We start from the raw sequence: 10,955 nt of genomic DNA, 5'->3' as shown, positions 1-10,955 counted from the left end.
AAGGTTTCCAGACAAATTGGATACAAATGCAGTGACCCTGAGGTAGGGAGACTGCCTAGTGGCGTGGTCTCCAGTCTGCCTGCTGCACCCCATTAACTGGTTGCAGTAGTCACTTGGGGGGTATCAGTCATTACTGGAAATATCAGAGAACATTATAGTAGAGTGTAGTAAAACAGGCTGGAGAGATGGCTCAGCAGTTAAGAACTCAGAGGTCCTGAGTTCAATTCCCAGCACTCACACAGCAGATCACAACCATTGGAAACTCCAGTTCCAGAGGATCTGATGCCTTCTTCTGGCCCCTGAAGCACCGCATATATATGATGCACAAGCATGCAGGCAAAGCACTCATATACACAAGATCAATAAATCCTTTAAACGTTGTAAGCTTTGTATCTACAATGTATGTCAAACAGGTTGCAAAGTAAATTTTAAAATTTACAAAATGATTTTTTTAATTACATGTAGGTGTGTGTGCCCACATATGGGAATGTTCATGTGAGTGCTCTTGGGTCCTCTGGAGCTGTGGATGGTTGTGAGCTGTCTGGTATGGGTGTTGAGAACTGAACAGGGGTTCCGTAGAAGAACAGCAACTGTTTTCAACCACTGAGCCAGCTCTCCAGCCAAGTAAAATAAACTTCCTGGGTGTTGGGTTAATTCCTGCAGTCTGAGATACTCAGAAGGCTGGCTGCAGATGTAGCTGAGTTGGTAGAGTGCCTGACTAGAATGCAGGAAGTATACACTGGAGTGTTGGCACACAGGCCTCCAACCCCAGCATTCCTCTAGAGGAGCAGGGGGTCATCTTCAAGGTCATCTTCAGCCCCAGACAGTCCTTGCCAACCAGGATGAGCTGCAACTGTCTCACAACAGAGTTAGAGCTTGGAGGGTGAGGAGATGACTTGAGGGTGGAGCATTTGCACACAAGCATGAAGATCTGGGTTGGAACCCAGCACCCACAAAAGATCAGGGCATGGTAGCACATACCTAACCCCAGTGGTGGGCGGAGGGGGATGGGGAATTCCTAGAGCTTGCTGGCCAGTCAATCCAGTTAGAATGATGAGCTCTGGGTTCAGTGAGAGACTTTCTCCAAAAGTAAGGTGAGAACCATGATGAAGACACCTGATATTAGGGCTGGAGAGATGGCTCAGAGGTTAAGAGCACTGTTTGCTCTTCCAGAGGTCCTGAGTTCAATTCCCAGCAACCACATGGTGGCTCACAACCATCTATAGTGAGATCTGTATGGCCTATAGGCATACATGCAGGCAAAGCACTGTATATATAGTATAATAAGTAAATCTTAAAAAAAAGACACCTGATATTGACCTCTGGCTTCCATATGTGCACACATGGGCAAGAACACCCAGGCACACATACATTTTTATTTATTTATTTATTTATTTATTTATTTATTTATTTATTTATTTGGTTTTTTGAGACAGGGTTTCTCTGTGTAGCTTTGAATCCTTTCCTGGAATTCACTCTGTAGACCAGGCTGGCCTCGAACTCACAGAGATCTGCCTACGTCCGCCTCCTGAGTGCTGGGATTACAGGTGTGTGCCACCACTGCCTGTCCAAGAAGCCAGCTTCTGATGCAAGCACATAAGGGTCCTTTTATTGTCAGGTTCGAACCTGGGCCACCAGAGGGCAGATAGAGGGAAATGTGGCAGTGGTGGTGGGGCCCAGGGGTAGAGAGTTTTTACAGGGAAAAACTGCAAGCTGGGAATTACATGCTTTAGCAACTTGGGATTGGGTAGAAGGGATATGGGGCAAGGGGATTCTTTGAAACTATTGGTCTAGACTTTTGGTGGGAAACCACATTTGAAACCATTGTGTTGGACTTCCAGAGGGGAAATCACAATTTGCTGAGCAGGATTATCTGGGCTGTTCAGCAGGATTATCTAGATATCTTCAAGGCCATAAACCACAGACAGAATAATACTGCCCTGTATTTGTTCAAGTTGTCATGGCACACTCCTGAGGTTCTTCCTGGAACTGGTCTAAGATGGTGGCCCTACCCTAACTTTTTTTTTTTTTTTTGAGCTGAGGACCGAACTCAGGGCCTTGTGCTTGCTAGGCAAGCGCTTTACCACTGAGCTAAATCCCTAACCTGGCCCTACCCTAAGATGGAATCTGTATTGCCTTCATATGAGCCTTGAGGCCTGGACCCAGCAGCCGCCACTGAGGCGCTGGGGCCTCACATTGGCAGCTGCTGCCAGACAGCAGGGACAAGAAGGTCATCATAAGGAAGGTTCTGGGAACAGTAAAATGGTTCAATATGAGGAACAAATATGGTTTCATCAACAGGAATGACACCAATGAAGACGTATTTGTATACCAGACTGCCATGGAATAACCCCAGGAATTAACTTTCCAGTGCAGATGGAGAGACCGTGGAGTTTGGTGGTGTTGAAGGAGACAAGGCAGCAAATGTTACAGGCCCTAGTGGAGTTCAAGGCAGTAAATATGCAGCAGACCATAACCATTATAGATGCTATCCATGCCATAGGGGTCCTCCAGGCAATTACCAGCAAAATTACCAGAACAGTGAGAGACGAGAAAAGAAGGAGGGATCGGAAAGCGCTCCTGAAGGCCAAGCCCAACAATGCCCGCCCTATCGAAGGCTAAGGGTCCCATCTTACTACTCGAGGAGACCCTACGGGCGTGGACCACAGTATTCCAAACCTCCTGTGCAAGGAAAAGTGATAGAGGGTGCTGACAACGGGGTGCGGGAGAGCAAGGCAGACCGTGAGACAGATTATGGATCGGGGTTACAGATTCTGCAGGGGCCCTCCTCACCAAAGACAGGCTAGAGAGGATGGCAAGGAAGAGGACAAGGAAAATCAAGGAGACGAGACCCAAGGTCAGCAGCCACCTGAACGTCAGTGTCGCCAAAACGTCAGTCACCGATGCAGACGCCCAGAGAACCCTAAACCACAAGATGGCAGAGACAAAAGCAGTTGATCCACCAGCTGAGAATTCGTCCACTCGTAAACGCCAGCTTACCATCTCTATCATCATCCAGTTTGGTCATCCAACAAGAAGAAATGATATGAAATTCCAGCAACAAGAAATGAACAAAGATTGGAGCTAAAGCCCTCAAGTGCTTGCTTTTTGCCCGTTGACCAGATACACTAGAACTATCTGTATTATCTATGCAGCATGGAGTTTTTATTATAAAGATGTCTCTTGGGGACTGGAGAGATGGCTCAGTGGTTAAGAGCACCAACTGCTCTTCCAGAGGTCCTGAGTTCAATTCCCAGCAACTACGTGGTGGCTCACAACCACTTGTAATGAGATCTGGTGCCCTCTTCTGGCCTGCAGACAGAATACTGTATACATAATAAATAAATCTTAAAAAAAAGATGTCTCTTTTTGGTAATAACAAATGTGTTTGGGTTTTTTCTTGAAAAAAAAAAGTCTGTTTTTTCTCAATACACCTTTAATGGTTTTTAAATTGTTTCATCTCTGGTCAAGTTGAGATTTTTAAGAACTTCATTTCTAATTTGTAATAAAAGTTTATAACTTGATTATTAAAAAAAGTCAACAAACTGCAAGCACCTGTTAATAAAGATCTTAAATTAAAAAAAATTTTTTTTTTTTTCAAAAAGAAGACTGAATTGGGATGACAAGCCTTCCAGTTCCAGAACAGCCTGGATAGCATAAGACTCTACTGCAAAATTAGAGTTCGCCATGGCGGCACATGTAACCTGGGCTACATAAGACCTCATCTTTAAAAAACAAAAACAAAAAACAATGCTGAATTAAACTGAATTCTTACTAGGGGCTGTATTAGTTGAAAAGAAGCCTGGTCTAACTCAATCACTCTGGAAGCTGAAGTGGGGAAATGAGAGTTCTCAGGCAGTCTGGGCTACCTAGAGAGACTCTGTCAAAAATAAAGGAAGGAAGAAAGAAAGGAAGGAAGGAAAGAGGGAGGGAGGGAGGGAGAGTGGGAGAGAGGGAGGGAGGAGAGAGCATGAAAATAAAGCAGGAATGCAGCTGGGCGTTGGTGGTGCACGCCTTTAATCTCAGCACTGGGAAGGCAGAGCCAGGCCGATCTTTGTGAGTGCCAGGCCAGCCTGGGCTACAGAGCGAGATCCAGGACAGGCGCAAAGCTAAGCAGAGAAACCCTGTCTCAAAAAAACAAAAAAACAAAAAAACAAAAAAAAAAGAAAGAAAGAAAAAAAAAGAAAAGAAAAAGAAAAAGGAAAAAGAAAAAAAAAGAAAGCAGGAATGCAGCTGAGCAGTAACTTGTTACTGGCTTTGGTGTAGATGATGCGGCTGGTATGTAGGTCATGGAGACAATGGTTACTGACAGACCCCAGACTCAGGGTACTACCTTCTCGGGTGGGCGCCCCAAGAACCCAGACTCCAGTCCAGTTGATGCAAGCAGCAAGAGGGTTTATTCAGGTGTTTGTACAAACGGGCTGTCTCCTCAGAGTAAGAGAAGCCCCGAACTCAGTCACGTACAATTTTTATAGGCTGAAACCACAAGTTTTACATAAGATTGCGGGGCTCTACAAGATTGGTTACTTTAAAGGTTACCAGGGGTTCAGTTGAGGTTTTTCTGAGAACTTCTGAGGGGTTTACACATCAGGCCATTAGCAAAGGTTACAGTTGTTGTTCCCAGAACACAGTAATTATCTTAACTATGGTTGAGCAACATATCTTAACAGAAATCTTAACTGTGTTTGAACAATGGTTTAGCAATTCTGCTTTTAGTAAAGGTTTTAGTTCCTCATTCTTAAGGGGGGGGGGGGATAGACCTGAAGGTTCAGGGTCTTTCAGTTACCTGAAGTGTTTAGTGAGTGGCCTTCGGTTTGCAGAGGCTGGAAGCTCTACCCTCAGATCATGCCCACACCAGGATTTTCTGAACATGTGCCCCATGAATAGCCATGATGTTTGACATCTTGTGTGCAGATCCCAATAACTTCAGATCCACCTGCTTCCCCACATCTTAAATCACACAGGGTTCCCAAATCAAATCCATCAGGCCATGATGCTAGAGCTGAAGATAACAGGGAAACTGGTGGCAGGCAATTATAAGAGCTAGTTAGTAATAAGCCTGAGCTATCTGCTGAGCATTTATAATTTATACTAAGTCTCTTGGAGTTATTTGGGAGTGATGCCAAGACAGGAAAACTCTGCCTATAGCTTGGCCTTATCTTAGCTCTTGTTTTGGGTTTTTTGTTTGTTTGTTTGTTTGTTTGTTTGTTTTGGTTTTTTGAGACAGGGTTTCTCTGTAGCTTTGGAGCCTGTCCTGGAACTCATTTTGTAGACCAGGCTGTGTAGTTAGAGTTTTCCTGCCTGGCCCAGAGTCAGGACAAATCTCTCTCACCCACCAGGCCCATAGACGCTCAGACCCAACCAAGTAAACACACAGAAACTTACATTGTTTACAAACTGTATGGCCGTGGCAGGCTTCTTGTTATCTACTTCTATCTTAAACTAATCCATTTCTGTTAGTCTATACTTTGCCACATGGCTTGTGGCTTACCGGTGTCTTTACATGTTGCTTCTCATGGCAGCAGCTGGCAGTGTCTCTTTTCCCCAGCCTTCTACTTCCCAGAATTCTCTTCTCTGCTTGTCCCGCCTATACTTCCTGCCTGGCCACTGGCCAAACAGCATTTTATTTATACAGAATGATATCCACAGCAAGGCTGGCCTCAAACTCACAGAGATCCACCTGCCTCTGCCTCCCGAGTGCTGGGATTACAGGCATGTGCCACCACCGCCTGGCACCTTAGTTCTTGTTTTAATCTGTTTTGTTTCTCTTTGTCTATGTTTTGCCTTGGAGCCTTTCACTTTTCTCTCCTTCTGTGTGTCTTTTTTAAAAATAATTTATTTATTCTTATTTTTATGTGCATTGGTATTCTGTCTGCATATATGTCTGCGTGAGGATGTCAGATCTTGGAGTTACAGACAGTTGTGAGCTGCCATGTGGGTGCTGGGGATTAAATCTGGGTCCTCTGGAAGAGCAGCCAGTGCTCTCATCCATTGAGCCCTCTCCGCAGCCCTCGTGCTGAATGTTTTACTGTGTCTGACTGGCTGGCCCTGGACAGCTCTCTTTCACCCTGGTCCCTTTGCTTCTTTCATTCTCTTGCGCGTCATCTACAGCAAAGCCCGTGAGACACTAACAAGTTACTGCTCAGCTGCATTCCTGCCTTCTTTCTTTTTTTTTGCCAGAGCTGAGGACCGAACCCAGGGCCTTGCGCTTGCTAGGCATGCGTGCTACCACTGAGCTAAATCCCTAACCCCTCTGCTTTCTTTCCACACTCTCCTTCCTCCCTCCCTCCAACCCAGCCTTGCCTATCCCTACTCTGCCTAGCTATTGGCCATTCATCTTTTTATTAGACCAATCAGGTGCCTTAGGTAGGCAAGGTGAAATAGCATCCCATCTTTACATAATTAAACAAATGTAACACACATTTACATAGTTGCAGTAATATTCCTCAATACTTTGCTATGTAGTGAGGTTGAGGATAGCCTGAGCTAATGAGACCTTGTTTCTTTTTGTTTTTTTGTTTGTTTGTTTGTTTTTTTGTTTTTGGTTTTTTTTTTTTTTTGAGCTGAGGATTGAACCCAGGGTCTTTTTGTTTTTTAATTGGAGCTGGTACATATGTAGTGGCATTTGGTGATATTTTATCTGTGCTTTAATAAATAAAGCTTGCCTGGAGATCAGAGGAAAAAGGCCAACCATTATAAGTAAACAAAGAAGTCAGGCAGTGGTAGCACACACGCCCTTAATCCTATCACTTAGCAGGCAGGATCTCTGTGTGTTCAAGGCCACACTAGGGAACGGAGCCAAGGGTGATGACACATACCTTTAATCCCAACTAGAGAGGTCTGGAGGTCTGTACAGACAGACAGAAAGTGACAGAGCTGTGTAGGAAGAGGAAGTGATGTAGCTGGGCTAAGAGAGCCAATGAGAGAACAGAACAGAAAAGGCATATAAACGTGAGTATACAGAAAGAAGCTTTCTTTGGAAGCTGTGGAGTTGGTGAGGTGAGGTTAGCTCAAGGTTTGTCTTATTACTCTGATCTTTCTCTAAGGCTTTCACCCCTGTTTTTGGCTCTGTGTTTTTATATATTAAGGCCATTTAGAAATTTGTCTACAGTGGCACATAACTTTAATATCTTTAATCTTCAATCCCAGCACTCGGGAGGCAGAAGTAGGAGACCTCTGTGAGTTCCAGGCCAGCCTGGGCTACAAAAGACCTTCTCAAAAATAGAGTAATGAGGCCAGGGAGGTGGCTCAGTGGGTAAAAGCACATTTGAGTGCAAGGCTGAGGACCAGACTTCAGCACCTGAGGCTGGTCCTTGGACTGCCTGCCACATGATCCCTGGCATGCCTGTGCCTGCAAGCACACACGTGCCCACACTATAATGTAATTAGGATGGAATGATAAGGAAAAGGTGGAATGGTCTGTATGTCAAATGTGTTGCTCTGATTGGGTAAAATAAAGTGCTGATTGGCCAGTAGCCAGGCAGGAAGGATAGGGTAGGCGGGAGAAGGAGGAGGAGAATTATAGGAAGTGGAGGGCAGAGAGAGGCTGCCAGCCACCACCATGACAAGGAAGATGTAAGGTACTGGTAAGCCACGAGCCACGTGACAACTTATAGACTAATAGAAATGGGTGAATTTAAGATAAAAGAACTAGATAACAAGAAGCCTGCCACAGCCATACAGTTTGTAAACAATATAAGTTTCTGTGTGTTTACTTGGTTGGGTCTGAGCATCTATGGGCCTGGCGGGTGAGAGAGATTTGTCCTGACTCTGGGCCGGGTAGGAAAACTCTAACTACAGTACCATAACAAAACATTATAGCTACATTGGAAAGGAAGCCAAGGCCTGGGGCAGAGGCTTGTACCTGCAACCCCACAATAAAGAAAACACGAACTTCTGAGTGGAGACAGGCCCTTGTCTCCCCCTTTAAGGGTTTAGCCAGTGGGGCAGGCCAAGGACCTAGCTAGGGGACACTCCTAGGAAAGCAAGTTCACCTAGGAAGATGAAGTTTTCCTTCTCAGAATCCCTACCCCCAATGAAGTCCCTACTGGCTGAGCTACCATGAAGCTCCCCGGGGCTAGTCTGAGGCCTGACTCGGGAGGTGTACCGCCTCCCTTCCTTCTCTTCTCTTTTGGCATAATCATTCTCTTTCTCCTTTTTCTCTTGGATGCTGGTCCAGAGCCTGTGCTACCATGAAGTTCCCTAAGAAGCTTCGGGCTTCTTTGCCTTCCATCCCCACCCGCAGCTCCCTCCAGGCGGCTGACCTCCTTGCCACATCTCTAGCAGGGTGGTATTGGTTCCTTCTCCCCTCCATCCTGTTCTTCCCTTCCAGGAAGCTGTGAGGTTTACAGCTCGCTTCTCCTTTCAAACTCTAATACACTGTCCCAAGCTTCGGTTTGAGTCAAGTCTTTGTCCTTGTGTGCTCATTCCTAAATTCTGTTATTAATGAAACTGAGACCCCCAAGAAAGGACCCTGACTTCTCCAGTATCATATGAGGATCTGCTGGGACTCCCCAAGATTCCTGGTAACCTTTCTTGCTCCCTTTTAATTCTCTAATGAGCAGAGAAAATGAAACTGTTCTTCCCCCTCTAGACAAAATCACCACCACTTGAAAAGCTGATGCAGGAGGGTCCACCACGAGTTTGAGGCCAGCCTGGGCAACACATCTGAGTCCATGAAGACCTAAGCTATAGAGTGAGAGCCTATCTCAAAAAGGCAACTAAAAACTGGTCATTTTTTTCCCCCTCTTCCTTCTCTCTTTTCTTAGGTCTAAAAATAAATAAATAAACCCAACTTAACGACAACAAACAAACAAAATGAAAAAATAAAACATCTTGACCAGGGCTGGAGAGATGGCTCAGAGGTTAAGAGCACTGGCTGCTCTTCCAGAGGTCCTGAGTTCAATTCCCAGCACCCACATGGTGGCTCACAACCATCTGTAATGAGATCTGGCGCCCTCTTCTGGCCTGCAGGCATACATGCAGGTGGAACACTATATGTAATAAGTAAACTCAAGGTAGAGGTCACAGAGGCTTGCTGCTTACTGGCTTGCTCCTCATGGGCTCCTCAGCTTGCTTTCTTATACACTCCAGGACCACTGCCCAGGGGTGACATCACCCTCAATGGGCTGGGCCCTTCCCACATCAATCACTACTTCAGAAAATGCTCCACGGGGCTTGCCTCCAGGCCACCTGGTGGGGCATTTTTTCAGCAGAAGTTCCTTCTTTCCTTCCAAAGGACTGTATCTTGTGTCAAGTTGACACAGAACTAGCTAGCACACTGGGCATGTCCCGACATACTTTTGCCTATCACCCTAATCTTTTTTTGGAGCTGAGGATCGAACCCAGGGCCTTGCACTTGCTAGGCAAGCGCTCTACCACTGAGCTAAATCCTCAACCCCCACCCTAATCTTTTAAACAGGTGCTCTGACTTCAGCTAGCTATGTCCCCCAAACAGGTCCACTATCTTATCCTTTGGACAATGACCTCATCCTGTATGTTTCTCCTTCAAGTTGCCTTTGTCAGGGTATTTCATCCCAGCAATGGGAAACTAAGACAATGCTTTCAAGTAAATTTATGATTTGTGTTGGAGTATCTTCATAGATACCCCAAGGCATATCTGGCCCTCCAACCGTGGATTGGACACACCTGAAAGCAATTCAAATGCCTGTCAAATGATGAACAAATAATGTGTTATGCTGGCACATGCTTTTAATCACAGCACTCGGGAGGCAGAGGCAGGCAGATCTCTGAGCTCAAGGCCAGCCTGGTCTACAGAGCGAGTTCCAGGACAGCCAGGGCTACACAAAGAAACCTTGTTTCAAGAACCAAGTAATAATGTTATGTCCATAAACATTATTCAGCCATAAGGACAATGAAGGTACTGGGATGTGTCACAATGTAAATGAATATAAACAAAAACCTGCTGAGTGTTAGAAGATAAACACAGGAGGCTCATGCTGCCTGATTACAATGACATCAGACCCTGAACACAGGCACAGAAGGTGACAGTGACTGCCTGGAGACAGGATGCCGGAGAGATGACTTCCAACAGCCCTTGCCTTTTATGGGCGTAATGAGATTGTTCTAACTACTGCAGTGGTGGTTGGACAGCCTGTGAATACACTAAAAATCCCTCTGCCATAAGTGGTCGTTTGATTTTTTTTTTTTTGGAGGCAGGCTCTCTCTTTGTCTCCCTGACTCCCCTCGAACTCACTCTGAAGACCAGGCTGGCCTCAAACTCAGAGGTCCACCTGCCTCTGCCTCCTGAGTGCTGGGATTATAGGCATGTGCCACCATAACTGGCCCAACTGTAAGTTTTTAGTGGGTGAGTTATACAGTGTGAATTATATGTCAATAAAATAAAATTATTTTATTTTTTTGAGCTGAGGACCGAACCCAGGGCCTTGTGCTTGCTAGGCGAGCGCTTTACCACTGAGCTAAATCCCCAACCCTGATTTTGTTTGTTTGTTTTTCGAGACAGGGTTTCTCTATGTAGTTTTGGTGCCCATCCTGGATCTCGCTCTGCAGACCAGTCTGCCCTTGAATTTAGAATCTACCTGGTTCTGCCTCCTGAGTGCTGCTGGGATTAAAGGCATGCGCCACCACTGCCTGGCCAGATTTGAATTTCTTGTGTGCCTTTGTATGGTTATGGGAAGTGAGTCAGTGCCCTTGGGGGGCAGAAGACATTGGATCCCTTAGAGCTGGAGCTCTAGGTGGTTGTTAAGTTATCTATGGGTTCTGGGAGCCAAACTCTGTCCCCTGCAATAGCAGTAGGAACTCTAACTGCTGAGCCTTCTCTCCAGCCCCATTGCTTTTATTCATTCATTTATATAACTTTTTGTTTTGGTTTTTTGAGACAGGGTTTCTCTGTATAGCTTTGGAGCCTTTTCCTGGAACTCACTTGGTAGTCCAGGCTGGCCTCGAACTCACAGAGATCCGCCTGGCTCTGCCTC

General features: G+C 45.7%; 1 pseudogene; it reads left to right on the top strand.

Moving 5' to 3' along the window:
• The first annotated feature begins 923 nt into the window (after positions 1 to 923).
• Positions 924 to 3,088, top strand: LOC118578010 (annotated as a pseudogene).
• Positions 3,089 to 10,955: the final 7,867 nt, after the last annotated feature.

The sequence above is a fragment of the Onychomys torridus genome, chromosome 2 (assembly GCF_903995425.1).
Source record: "Onychomys torridus chromosome 2, mOncTor1.1, whole genome shotgun sequence".
Lineage (NCBI taxonomy): Eukaryota > Metazoa > Chordata > Mammalia > Rodentia > Cricetidae > Onychomys > Onychomys torridus.
This window is presented reverse-complemented; position numbering and strand designations above follow the sequence as displayed.